Here is a 14978-nt window from a genome sequence, read left to right on the forward strand (position 1 = left end):
ACCAAGAAAATTATTGGTCATTGGTTCTAAGTAACACAATTCCCTTCATTAATTCATTAAGCTCTACTGGGTATTTATTTCTTCCTCTTTATGGTAACTAATATTCTTTGTAGACCTTTTGCCATCATTTTTATCATCTTTTTTTTCGCATATGGTCAAGAGGAGGCACTTTGGGGTCCATGGAGACATTTCTGGGGCTCATTTGGAGCAATTTTGGGTCTGGGGAGGGAATTCAGAGAGAACTTGAGGGTCTGGAGGACACTTGGGGAAGCCAGGTGGGCACTTGGACGGGGCACTCAGGGATTCTGAGGGACAGTTCGGGGTCCGGGACAGCACTTGGGGCTCCAGGGGGGCCCTTTGAGGTCAGGGAGGGGAATTCGGGGCCCTTCGGGGTCCGGGAGCGCCCTTGGGAAGCTCGAACGGGGCTCTCTCGGGCGCGGGGGCTGATGGGAGTTGTAGGCGCGGGTATCATACGGTTTAACGGGGCCGCAGAGCATCACGGGAGTTCGAGGCGCAGCTGCAATGGCTCTCCGAGAGTCGCGGGGCATGACGGGAGATAAAGCCCCGGCTGGAATAGCGCCGGACGTGCGCCGTGGAGCATGATGGGAGCTGTAGTCCTGGAAGTGGTTGGAACGCGGCGTTTGGGGGTCCGGGAAGGCTCTTGGGGGACACTTTTGCGTCCAAGCCGTGACTTGAGGTCCTCGGGGGAACGTAAACGGCTCGGGAATCCGTGAGGGGGAGTTCGGGGAGCTCTAACCGGGCTCTTTAGGGCGCGGAAACGGCAGGAGTTTTAGGCGCGGGACTGTGTTCTGAGGGGCTCTGGGGCCACGGGGGATGAGAGGAGACGAATTCCCAGAAGTGGCTGTACCGGGCATCTGTGGGGTTGGGAGCACTCAGGGGAACTGGGGACGCCTTTGTGGGCTCCCAGATAGGCACTGAGGGGGCACTGAGGGATCCTGGAGGGTCTAGGGGACACTTATGGGACAGATGGGGGCGGATCCCGGGGATGTTGGGAGCGTGGGGCATGACGGGCGTTGCAGTCCCGGCTGCAATGGGGCTGTATCCGGCCGCGGGGCATGATGGGAGTTGTAGGCAAAAGGAAAATATGGCAGCCATCTAGGCACCGCCCCCAAGCCCCAATCCCTGGCGCTGATTGGCTGTGAGTGGTGATGGGCGGAAGCCTCGGCAAATGAGAGGCGGCGGAGGCGGGAACAGCCTCTCCATTCCCTCCCAGTACAGCCCAGTTCATCCCCAGTACTACCCCAGTACAACCCCAGTAAAACCCCAGTGCCCCTCCCATCCCTTCCAATACAGCCCAGTCCCTCCCAAAACACCTGAGTCCATTCCCATTCCCTCCAGTTTCACCCAATTTCAAACACAGGGTGCCCCTGTGTCCCCAGTCTTCCCCACAATGTTCCCAGTGTTCCCCAGTATGTCCCAGTCCTCCCCAGTGTTTCCAAGGACAGTTTAATTTCTCACAGTGGCCGTGGCAGCCAAACCCAGCAGTGGGGTCAGTGCAGTGCCCATGGCCACAGCCCCTTGCAATGGCCCAGTGCAGCTTGGGCTGATGATCCACCCTCACAGCTGGCCCAGGGCAGCTCTGCAGTGGCTTTGGTGGCACCTAGGGCTGGCACACACCTGAGCAGTGTGTCTGTTTGCAGTGGGGAAACTCAGGAGTTTCAGATTGCTTCAAAAAACCCCAAAAAGAGAAAACCCCTCTTAGGCTGAGTGCAGCCAGCTCTCCAAGCACAGCAGGTCCCAGGGGAGTGAGGACAGACAGGATGGGGCTGGGCAATGTGGAGCAAGGTTGTCCACACTGGGTCAGAGCTCCAGGCAAAGCTTTTGTGAGCAGGCCAGAGCTGCTGAGGAGAGACCCTGGGTCAATATCAATCACAGAATGCTGCAATCGTCTCTACTCTAAAGAGAAAGAAAATAAAATACATTGTTTAAAATAGGAATGTCTGATAAGTTTTTTGAAATCTTTCTCCATCACTGGACTAGGAAAAATTTAATGACTCTCTCAGAGCTTTGGTGTTGTTTACATCAGACTCAATCCCTGAGAGTGTCTTCAAAAAACCTCTCAAGAACTCAAACTTAAATTGAAACTGCAAAGTTTCTTGAAGTTTTAACGGATCCCACTGAGGGACACGACTGAGAAAATGTCCCCAGGTTCCAGTTAGAGCAGAACACTGTAGGCAATGATGACAGCTGGGGACAAACAAGGCCAAGGTGTCTCTGGTGCTGAGCAAAGCTGGATGTGTTTGAGGAATGCCAAGGGCCAAGGCCTGAGCCCCAGGGCCTGGCCAGGCAGATCCTGTCCCTCCCTCCTTGCTCAGGGCTCTTGCCGGGATGGGCTCTGGCATGTGGGGATGTGCAATGCCAAGGGCAGGAGCATGGGGCGGCCCCTGCCCGGCTGCTGAGCAGGGACAAGGAGGCCATGAGGCCCCAGGCCTGCAAGGGTCACTTGTCTCCTGCTCCTGCCTCAGGCCCAGACCCAGCAGCCATGGCCAAAGTGCTGCCCAGGTTGGCTCTGGCAGGGCTGTCTTGCAGCTGCTGCCCATGCCTGTGCCCTGTGCAGCCCAGGCTGTCCTACGGTGTCCCTGCCCTGCGCCTCTGTCCCTGCAGGCTGTCGGTATCCCCGGCTGCCCCACCTGGCTGGGCCCTTCCTTTGCTGACAGCTCTGCCTCCTGCCTGCCTCTGCCTGCCCACACAAAGCCTGGGGCTGATACCAAAAGGGTTCATTCCATTTTTACCCTGCCTGGGAACTTTCAGCACAGGAACAAGGCATGCAGGGGCTGCTTTCCCAGCAAGAGTGGTTGGAAGAGAAGAAGAAGACATCTGGCTCAAGGGTGCAGGGATAGAGAAAACAAGGAGTGAATCTGGGAACTTGGGATGGGTTTTATGGAAATGGGTAAGTTGTAATTCGTATTTAGCCACTGTGTATAAGCAACACACTGGTAGAATTACATGTCCTAATAAGGTTAGCAGTTATTCCATGTTGGACCTTTGGCCTGAATAAATGATACCCTCTGAAACAACAAATTAGTGTTATGGAGTCTTATTCTGATATTTCGGACATTTGGTGACAGCAGAGGCTGACAGAACCAAGGAGTCAGCTGTGACACTGTGGAACCCCATGGAACAAAGGGTCCCTGGTGATGCACTGGAACCCCATGGAACCAAAAGTCCATTGTATCAGAGCAAGGCCTCATGGAACCAAGGAGAGCATTGCTGACAGTGTGGAAGCTCATGGAGCCATGGGGTCATTGTGGCAGTGTGGGGCTGCATGGAACCAATGGTCCATTGTGACACTGCAGAAACTTCTGGAATCAAGGGAATCATGTTATGCTCCGGAACCTCATGGAACAAAGGATCCATGGTGACACTGCAGTGCTCAGACCATTGTTGACAGTGTGAAAGCTCCTGGAACCAAAAGTCCACTGTGACACAGCAAGGCCTCCTGGAACCAAGGGTCCCTTGTGGCTCTGTGGGGCTTCCCAGAACCAAGGAGACCATTTGGACACTGTGGGGCCTCATGGAACCACCTGGCACTGTGACACAGTGGGGCCACATGGAGCCAAGGGGCCACTGAGACACTGAGGAACCTCATGGAACCAAAGGTCCATTGTTACACTGTGGGGCCCTGTGGAACCAGTGGGACCATGGTGACACCGTGGTGCTCCATGGAGCCAAGGGGCCATTCTGATTCTGCTTTGCCTCATGGAGCCAAGGGGCCACCATGACACTGCAGGGCCTTGTGGAACTAAGGCAGCCTTGTGACACTGCGGGGCCCTTGGAACCAAGGGTCCATTGGGAGATTGCAGGGCCTCATGGAACCATGGAGGCCATTATGGCCCTTCAGAACCCATTGGAACCAAGGGGCCATTGTGACACTGCAGAGCCCCGTGGAATCAAGGGGACAACAGTGACACTGTGGGGCTCCATGGGACAAAGGGGCCATTCTGACACTATGGAACCGAGGAGACCATTGCTCTGCTACGGGACATCATGGAACCATGGAGGCCATTGTGACACAGCAAAGCCTCATTGAAGCAAGGGCACAATAGTGACACTGTGGGGCTCCATGGGACCAAGGGGACATTCTTAAAATGTAGAACTAAGGAGACCACTGTGGCACTATGGGGCATCATGGCGTCAAGGGTCCATTGTGACACAGCATGGCTGCATGAAACCATGGAGGCCATTTTCACACTTTGAGGCCTGGTGAAACCAAAGGGCCATTGTGGCACTTTGTGTCCCCATGGAACCAAGGAGTCCATTGTGACACTATGAGGCCCTGTTGGGCCAAATGGCAATTGTGGCACTGTGTGGCACCACGGAACCAAGGGACCATTGTGACACTACAGGGCCCCATGGAGCTAAGGATTCAGGGAAAAATGTGGGACTCATGGAACCAAAGGTCCATTGTGACTTTGCGGGGCCTCATGGAACTAAGGGGGGACAATTGTGATGCTGTGGGGCCCAATGGAAGCAAGGGGCCAGTGTGACACAGCTGGGCCTCATGCAGCCAAGGGGCCACTGGGATCCTGAGGAGCCCAAAAGAACCAAGGGGCCATTGTGACACTCTGCAGCTGTGGAGACCCTGAGAGGCATTCCCTGGGTTAGGGAGACACAAGAAGCTTCCCTCAAAAGCTGTTTGACCCCATTGACTCCTTCCCCTTGTTCTGTGTCCCTCAGCCACTCCCTCTCCATTCCCCCACTGGCCCCATCTTTGTATTGCCCCCATGGCACTGATCAGCCCCTTCCTCTGGAGATAGAGAAACCTGGACTCCCCCCTGGACTCCCTGCTAACAGTACAGAAACTCATGGATCCAAGGGGCCATTGTGACACTGAAGAACTTCATGGAACTCAGGGTCCATTGGGACACAGCAGGGCCTCATTGGAACAAAGGAACCATTGCTGACAGTACAGAAACTCATGGATCCAAGGAGCCGTGGTGACACAGCAGGGCCACATCGAACCCAAGAGACCAGTGACATTTAGGGACCTCATGGAACCAGGGTCCATTATGGCACTGCAGAAACAAGGAGACCATTGTTGATGCTCTGGAAGCTCACGGAACCAAGCAGCCATTGTGACACTCCAGGGCCTCGTTGAACCAGGCAGACCATTGTGACACCACAGAACCTCATGGCACTGAGGGTTTATTGTGACACAGTAGGGGCCATGGAGCCAATTGTCCATTGTGACAATGAGGATCTGAGGAGACCACGGTGACACCATGGAAGCTCATGGAGCCATGGGGCCATTGTGACAGAGCAAGGCCTCATGGAACCAAGGAGACCATTATGACATCATGGAAACTTTTGGAACCAAGGAGACCATTGTGACATCATGGAACCTCGGGGAACCAAGGAGACCATTGTGACATCATGGGACCTCATGGAACCAAGGAGACCAGTGTGACATCATGGAACCTCGTGGAACCAAGGGTCCATTGTTACAGTCCAGGACCAAGGAGACCATTGTGACAGTACAGAACCTCACGGGACCAAGATTCCATTGTTATACACTGGGGCTTCATGGAACCAAGGACCCATTGTGACACAGCAGGGCCACATGGAACCAAGGGTCCATGGAGATACTGCAGATCCAAGGAGACCATGGTGATGCTGTGGAACCTCATGGAACCAAGGGGCCATTGTGACATTCTGGGGCCCCATGGAAGCAAATATTCATGGTGACACAGCGGGGCTGCTTGTGACCAATTGTCCATTGTGACACTGCAGATCCAAGAGACCAGGGTGACACTGTGGCAGCTGATGGAACCAAGGGGCTGTTGTGACACACCAAGGCCTCGTGGAACCAAGGAGAGCATTGTGGCAGTGCAGAACCAAGGAGGCCATTTTGACAGTACGGAACCCAATGGAACCAAGGGTCCATTGTTCTACAGCAGGGCCTCATGGAACCAAGGGGCCATTGTGAAACTGTGGGGCATAATGGAGTCAAGGACACCACTGATACTGAAATCCACTGGATAGAAACTTCTGAACAGAGTTTGGAGTATTTGAAAGCAGGTCTTCTTTATTACAGCATGGTGGTCACTTGGGCCATCCTTCCTCCATTCGAGTGCACTGAGCATTGAATGAACAGAATTTTTATCACACACACACTGAGTACGTATCCATTAGCTATCCCCACTTCCTTTGAGTTTATTTGACATAGTTGCACCCCTTATCACAAGTCCTTACATGGTTCTTTGGGTTTTGTCTTCAACATCCAGTGTCCTTTTTAGGTGGCTGTTCCTTGACCCCTCTGTTGAGTAAGGGCAATATTATTATTCTCCATAACTTCTGTTTTGTCAGCCTTGCAGAGCTGAGCTGGCATCCTGCTTGCATTTTGTGTGGCTTCTGTTTGCCAGAGGCACATCCTCAATCAGTTTCTCCAAGGCTGTGCCGTTCTGTTCTACTGTCCTTGACAAGAGTAAATGTTGTTCTGTTCTCCTGTCCTTGTCTCAGTGCTCGCCCCCCATGAGGCGTCTGCAACCCCCTCAACCTATGGGCCTGGGGTGGGCAAGTGTTCCTGGGGAACAGGGATGGGACAGCTGGGCTGGACTGACCCAAGGGATGTTCCATTCCATGTCACACCATGATCAGCAATCAGCTGAGAGAAGCAGAGGGGCAAGGGGGGTACAGGATTAATTTCTTTTTTAAGACATTTTTCTTTGAAAACAGCACCAACACATACAGAACCCTCTCCTGCCACAGGGTAGTAAAACATTTTCTGCTGATAGGAGATTTCCTGTGGATTTGCTTTTCTTCCATTTGTGGCCTTTTCTTTTTGTGGTTGGTTTGTTTGTGGGGTTTTTGTGTTGTTGTGGGTCTGTCTTGCTTTTTTTTTTTAAATTTGGTTTGGGGTTTTTTTTGGTTCGGTTTGGGTTTTTCTGTATTGAACTGCTTTTTTTTCCGATGCATAGGTTTTCTTGTCCTTTCTTGTGGCTTGCTTGGCACCTGATGGCAAGACAAATTTACCCAACTCAGTCATCTTGCCCAGTTACCTTTTGCAGTCACCATTAACTAGATGAGTTTGGTCACAGACTCCCTGTAATTTGGCAGCATCCACAAAGGAATTGAAAGTACATTTCATGCCATTTTAAAGACAATAGAAATATTCCACAGTGGTGGTCAAGGGCTGGTCACTGAGGGATGTCACCAGGGCGTGGCTGCCAAGAGGACTCTGTACCATGGATGACATTTGACCGTCATTGTTCAGCCAAATTCCCACCCAGCCCATGTTCCACTCCTTCAGCCCAGCTCTCTCCAGTCTGGCTCTGAGGAGACCACAGCAGACCCTGTCCCAGGCCTGGCTGAAGTCTGGGCACACAACATCCCCTTCTTTTCCCTCCCACGTGGGTTCTGCAGTCCCTGCCCTGTCCTGCCAGTGCCTGGAATGGCTGCAGGAGGATTTGCCACATCCCCTTCCCTGCTGAGCCTGAGCAGGCTGTGACTCTCCCAGTCCCCCTCCCTGCCCTGTTTGCAGACTGGTTCCATGTCTGCCCTTCCCAAGTGCCCAGGACCCTCTGGGATGGCTCTGGCCTTTCCAAGGGGTTTGATAGAGGTCCCACAGTGACACTGCCCAGCCTTCTCAACAGCCCTGACACCAAAGGCCTTTTCCACATCCCTCAGTTCCAGGTCACTGCCTGAGGAAAATGATGACTGGATGATTTCTGAAGCAACCCATTGCCTGTTTCCTTCTGCACAGTTTTCGGACTGGAACTCATGACAGGCCCAACAGCCCTTCCCAGGTGTTTGGTACTGTTCAATGGGGTTTTCTGTTATAAAATTACCCTCAAATAAACTTTTTAATCGCCCCATCAAATTCACTGTCTGCCTCTTGAATTTGACCCAGAAGCTCTGTAAACCAGGGTTTGGGCTATCACTACATTTGAAGAAAATATACTACCTTGCAGTGCCTGTTTTATCTGGGATCCCAGTTCAGAGACCTGCATGAAGTTAGAGGGGAGAAGGGGAAAAGAGTCCCAGCAGGGCAGCACAGCCAGGGAGCAGCGGGGATTGGTCCTTTCAGAGCTGCCCTGCCCAGCTCCACCCTGTCCTTGCCAGCCTTGCTGTGGCTGTAAGGCCGGAGTGCTCTGGCAGCTTGGTCCCTGTCCTGCTGCGTGTCCCTGCTGTGGCCACAGGCAGGGCCAGGCCATGGGCACTGCTGGGACACAGCTGGGCTCCAGCACAGCAGCTCCATCAGCAAAGGGCATCTCCTGAGGGCAGGGCAGGGAGGCTTTGCTCTCCTCCAGAGCCACTCTCAGGAACAGGCCTAAGGAACAGACTCTGAAGAGGCTCCTTGTGTTCCTTGTTCTCCCAGGGCTCAGAGTGATGAGATCAGGGTCCCAAGGTGGCCTTCAGGGCGTTCAGGTCTGGGTCAGGTTTTGCTTGTTGGTGGCCAGTGCCCATCAGATGCTGAATGGTCTGTGCTGAACCTTCCTGGGGCTCTGCAGCTTGTGCCAGGGATGATGGCAGGGGAAGGTTTGTCTGGAGGGCCTTGGGAGCTGCCAAGAGAGCACAGGGGACCTGCCAGGGAGCAGCAGGGAGTGGAGCTCACTGGGCACAGGCCTGGCCAGGGTGGGGTCACCCTGAGATCAAGGCCTGAATGTCTGCTGTGAGCCAGGAGAGCTCTGCAGCCCAGGGGACACAGCAGGCACAGGGAAAGGAGTCTAGGCACTGACTCCTCTGACCTCAGGGAACTCTCCCAGGAGGATCCAGGGCAGCCCTGAGCCCCTCTGGCAGCCCTGGAACAAGGCAGGCACCTCTGAGCCCCTCCATGGCCCCGCAGAGCCCGTGTGGGAGGGGGTCAGGGCAGGAGCACCCTCAGCTGCCTCTGTGTCCCAGGCTGAGCAGCAGAGCCCAACAGAGGCAGCCCAGGGCCCCGGGCAGCACAGCCCCCATGCTCTGCAGAGCAGCAGCCCCAGCTCGGGGCTCTGGGCAGCAGGGCAGGGGCTGCAGCAATGGCTGCTCGGGCCAGCACAGACGTGTTCCCCTGGGAAAGGCTCTGGGGGCAGCTGGCATGGGCCAGGAGCAGGGCAGGAGCCCGTGGGGGTGCAGAGGAGCCCTGGCAAGAGGCTGCCCTGTCCCTGGGCCAGCAGGAGCTGCCTGAGGAGCCCTGGGGCCAACTCTGCTGCTGGGCTGGGCAGCAGGGCTGGCCCCGGGGCTGCAGGAGCTGCTCGAGCTGAGCATCTGCTGACCATCCCAGACACAGAGCGGCTGTCCCTGACCTCCAGGGCCTCCAGTTCCTGCTGCAGGGCCAGACAGGGCTGGGCTGCTCTGCAGGGCTGGGGCAGGGGCAGGGAGAGGAAAACAATGGACCCATAGTTATATGAGTCCCCAAAGCATCAGAATGATCTCCATGGTTCCATGCAGCCCTACAAAGTCACTGTAGTCCCCTTGGTCACACAAGGCCCTACAGTGTCACTCTGGTCCCCTTGGTTCCATGAGGCCCCTCAGTGTCACAAGGCACCTTTGGTTCTGTGGGCCCTCAGTCTCTGTTTTGCTAGTGGGCAGGGTCAGCACCAAAGACACAGACACCAAGTTCAGGAATCGTGTGATTTATTGTAATGCAAAACTGCAAAGAATCACAGAAGGAGCAGCTCAGCAATGCACCCAATCATCACCACCAAAGATTGCCTTCAGTGGTTGAGAAAGAGACAGCCTCAGTTACCCTCAGGCTTTCCCATCCCCCAGATGCACACAGCAGCTGGGGAAGCTGTCACAGCCAAGGGCTGCAGAGCCACTCCTGGGCACTGGCAATTCCTGCAGGTGCCTCCAGCTACAGGTGAGGCACCAAGCCCTGGGAGAGGGCCCAGCTCTGACAGTGCTGAATGGACAAACTGACAGCACTTCTAGTGTGGCAGCATCTGGTTTCATTCTCCTCCTGATTCCACCCAAAGCCTGGCCAGGGCTCAGGGAGGAACCAAGGGAGCTGACTTTGACCATACAGCCCCAAACAAGGCCAGATGGGGCTTGTCTGGTTTCTAAATAGAGAAAGGTAGATCCCTGTTTCACTAATGGACAGATAGATACATCATATTGCTAATACTGCTTTGTTAATTAGCAGGTACAAATAACCTTTGGTTGGAAGGTTCATCCAGACGTCACCTTTGGCTCAGGGCATGTTGTCCAGGCCTCGGTACTTTAGTAGGACCTTTGACCTAGAGATGAACTACAACCTTCTTAACAATTCTGTTGATAACAGAGTTTAGATTTAGGTATTAGGCATAAAAGCATCGTGTCTTGTTCTTCAATTAAATGTTGTTCAAGTTCATTACTCAGAGCTATAATTCACATTCCTTTTAAAACATGCCTAATTAGTTGCTATTCTCCACTTTATTTATCAAATCCCCCTTTTTTCTTGAGACTGTCTCTTTTTAGACAAGTCTCAATATGCCATTTTCCAGCACAAAGTGTTACAACAACTCTAACATGGAATCGTGTTACACCAAGTGCACACAGTGCAATGATAACAGCGACTGCCACAAAGGCATTTTGTACCAGCCTCCAATTTGGCAGTCATAAAGCCAATCCCACCAAGATTTTTTTCTTTCTGACACTCCTGTACTGCTCTTTCTATCAAGGTGATTCCTGATTGTTGGACCTCAAACCCAGCACTGATAGAAGTGCAACATTTCTGTCCTAGAATAGCCCAGGTTCCTCTTTGGCCAGCAGGCAGATAACACAAGGCCATGCGGTTCTGTGGAGCCTCATTCATGTTTGTTGAAGCTCATGGGATGGGCTATTCAATGTTTTAATAGTATAATTCGCTACTTCTTCTAATATTTGATTTAGCTCATTAATGTAAACTCCATTGGATGAGGCAGTGCACATTGGGCACAGGGTGAACCAGAATCTTTTGCTTTCTGAAATCCAAGGGACTCTTTTGGGGGGAAGATGTTCTCTTGGCCCCAGCTCTTCCCTGTGGTTGTTGCCGAAGTACCCTAAAGAGAGGCACCAACATTGCCTGGAAACAGGAGCCAAACCATCCTTTAGGAAGCCATTTATGCACAGTCTCCAACACACCCAGCAGGTCCCATTCCCAGTACCAAAGGTCTGATTTCCTATTTTGCACTGTGGGCTGTTGATAAATCCAGGCTCTTTCCTGTGCTCCTATTGTGTCCCCTGTGCCTTTGGGCCAGAGGAGCTTTGCAGTGGCCCTGCAGCTCAGAGTGGTGTGACACTGACCCTGACCAGCTCCAGCACCCCGAGTTCTACTGACATTGGGAGTGATGGTAAAGCACAGAAATCCTCTCACACTGTGGCCTCAAACTGTAACAGGGTTTGGTTTCTCCTGAAGGAAATCCTGGTGAATCCTGTAAAACTGATAATTGTATTTTATGTTCCACAGCACAGTTTTAACCATCCCTGTACTGGCTCTGTTATGACTCAGAGCCCATTGACAGAGTTCTGGCAACCCCATAGGGTGGACCCTCCAAAGGAATCCCATTTCTCTCAATATTCATTGAGAACATTTCCAGCAATTAGTTACACTGAGTATTTTGGCTGCTTTGATCTTTAAATTTTCTAAGAATTTTATGACCAATCCCTTGGTGAAATTTAAGAGGCTTTTCTTGTCATCTTGGAGCCAATTACTGTCTTTCTTAAGTGTTTTAAGTATTTTTCTGCACTCCAATGTATAGATTGGTGCTCTCTGTCTACTATTTCTCTCATCATTTTTTGGAAACTATTACTTGTCCAGAAGGGGTGACTGCCCATCCACCAGGGTGAAGTCTAGCTTATAATGCTTCACTTAACTGACAATCTTTTACACCATATTCTAGCTTAACACATGGCATACTGATATCTTGTTGTGGAACCAAAATGTGGATGCCTTTTTCTGCAGCCTCTTTATCCACCCTGTCAGCCTAGTCATTTCCCTGTTTTGTCCCTATTTTACTTGTCTGGTGTGTTCTACAGTGCAGAATTGCAACTTCAGCTGGTTTCTGTACTGCTTCCAGCAAATGTAATATTTGTGTCCCATGTTTGATTGATGAACCTTGTGCTAATAACAAACCTCTCTCCAGATTGCCCCATGGGCAAGCACTAAACCAAAAGCATACTTAGCATCCATCCAGATGATCAGTTTCTTTCTTTCTTTCTCAGTTCCAATGCCCAGGTGAGAGAAACCAGTTTGGTCTTCTGTACTGAAACATCTGATGTTAGAGCCTTAGATTAACTCCTTTGTTCAGCTTAGTCACCACATACCCAGATGTGTTTCCCTTTTTAACAAAACTACTTCTGTCCATGTATAGCTCCCAGTCTGGGTTCTCTATCAGGCTGTCCTTCAAGTCCGGTTGGCTGGAATCAACTTCTTGTCCCAGAGCCAATTTAGGAGCTTCCTGAATTGACAGCACCGTAGCTGTGACTGCTCACAAACAGCTGAGCCATCCTTGGCATAAATGAATGGTAGTAGTTACATAACCTCTGAACAGAGAGAGACGTGGTTCTCCCAGGAAAATCCTGGGAAGCTGTGTAGAAGCTGTGGGCAACTTAGAGGAAAGAATTCAAACAATTATTATCTCTCTTTCTGTAACCATTATTTATAGATATGATTTTCCAGAGTGTGCAATTCATAGTTCACCAATAGTGTGAGAGAAGATTCCTAAAGGCCCATCAGGTCTTAGGTCCACCATTGTTTCCCTAAGAACTGTAGATTTCTAACAATCAAGTGTCTTTTCATGCCTTCTGATGATGGAGTCTCTGTATCACCTTTGGCTGTCCCCAATACCCCTTCGGTGATAGTGAATAATTCAAAAGATCTTGTGGGATCTGGCAAGCCTAAAGCTGGAGCCCTCATCAGTGCTTTCTTGTTTGAATGAAGCAACATTCCCAAAACTTGATCTCTGCATTCAATTTTTCCTAGTTTCCTACTAATAAAGGTTTCAGAGAGTTAGGCAAGTACAAAAATTGATGAGTTATCCATAATTTTCCCAGTTTGAATTTAATTGTTAAACAAATGGGAATGTGTCTTTACAAACTGTGAGTCTGCCTGTAGATAAAACCAGATACTGGCAGGTCAAAGAAGCAACAGGGGGAACCATACATTTCGGAGGAATGCTACTAATTGACACAGACCATTGCTTATCCAAGGCCGTGTTAAATCCCTGGACTTAGAAAAGAAGAACAGAGGTACAAAGAAAAAGAGGGGTGCACAATATGAGGGGATATATATTACGTGATTCAGGAAGTCTGTATCTCTCAAGTATCTCAGCCAATGGGGAAAGACAGAGGGTAATGTGGGATGGGAAAACAGCATTGAAAAGCAAGTTGTGTCCTCAAAAAAAAAGGAGAGACCCCAGGGTAAATGTGCCGTGGCCTCTCCCTTTGTTCAAATAAAGTTACAGGACCCTTTTGTCTCCTTTTTGGACATAAACCTCTGGCATTGTGAAGTTTGCATTGCACAGCTGGCTTGAAAAAGGGGCGTGTTTCACAAGTCCCTGTGGCACTGACAGTTGTGATGGAATTATCACTTAACTTCCCTTGCAGGGTATTTTATATAAAATAACCATCTCCTGTTACCAAAACGTCCCATTTTTCCTTTCCCAGTGTAGCTGTTACCACAGGCTCTGCTGGGGATGAAACCTCTGGTCCCCTTCACAAAAACCCAGCTATTGCCATGAGGTAGTTTGGGGAAGTCCTGGGTTTTAGGGGAGGACATTTCTGCTTCCAATGTCCCTCCTTTTTACAATATGTGCATTAGTTTGTTCCCAATCTTTCTAATGAAGGTCGAGGAACTGAACTCCTTCCCCTGCCATGAGACCCCCTTCCTCCCTGGGGGCAGCAGCAGCCCTTTGCTGATTCCTGTTTCTTCTGCTGGTATTATTTTCTATTTAGTCACTTCCAGCTGGTTTGCCTTTGATTTGTATGTACTGCCCATGCAATATGAAGTAGTTTATCAAAAAGTGTCTGTTTCATGGATTTCCTGTAGTTTTATTAAAATATTATCACGGGCTATGCTATGCAAATAAGAGCCAGATGACTTTTACCTTCCTCATGAATTTTTTTTACCTTTATTGCTTTCTTATCTGTGCCTGCAACCAGGCTTCTTAGTCCTCTATGCACTGGGTTTTGCAACTGCATTTAAACCTTCTTTCTCTTGATAATCTAAATGCTTAGAGCGGACGTGTCCCACACTACACATATAAAAGCAACATTTAATAATTTTATTTTCCTTCTCTAAAGCCTAAACAAAAGGATCCAAAGGTGCTAAATTAATTCCACAATCCTTTTGCTACTCAGGGTGATTTCTCAAAGTGAGAAACATTTCCGTATGCATCCCTTAATGTCATTTTGTTCTTGATGCAAGAATAACATCAGTTGTAGCAAAATGTTATTGCCCCACCACCCATTGCTCACTATCATCTTCACCAGCCCATCCCATCATCCCATCATTCCAGAGGCTGGTCCATCACAGGGGATGTCATAAATCCACTCAGTGCCTGCTTCATGGCCAGGTGTCTGTAAGGTGTTTTTGGCAATGAGTAGCATTGTCTGATTAAATTCTTTCATGGGGCACCATGTGCCCATAACACTCATTTTCCTAGCCCGGGACAGCGTCAGTCTGCAGGGATCAGGGTCACAGGGTCTGTCTGCAGTCATCCAGTGGTTGTTCTCACCACCACAGGCACACAGCACTTGCCAGGGTGGGTTTGGGGTATAGTCAGTCTGCCAGGCCTCCCCATACTTGTGTTCCAGCCCTTGTGAGCAAAACCCTCCCTAAACAGGTTTTTTATTTGGGAGGTCAAAAATTCTTTAATTTGATATTTCTGAGCTCAAATCCTCCCTGAGTGTTTCGCAGCTCCCTAAATTGGTGTTTCAGATACCAAAATATCCTAATTTGGGTGTTTCTAAGCCCAAAATCTCTCTAAATTGCTTTTTCTGGGCTTATAATATCCCTAAATTGCTTCCTTTGAGACTCAGAGCTCCCTATTTTTTTCCTCCCCAAGCCAAAAAACCTC

Source organism: Molothrus aeneus, unplaced genomic scaffold (assembly GCF_037042795.1).
Source record: "Molothrus aeneus isolate 106 unplaced genomic scaffold, BPBGC_Maene_1.0 scaffold_34, whole genome shotgun sequence".
NCBI classification, from domain to species: domain Eukaryota; kingdom Metazoa; phylum Chordata; class Aves; order Passeriformes; family Icteridae; genus Molothrus; species Molothrus aeneus.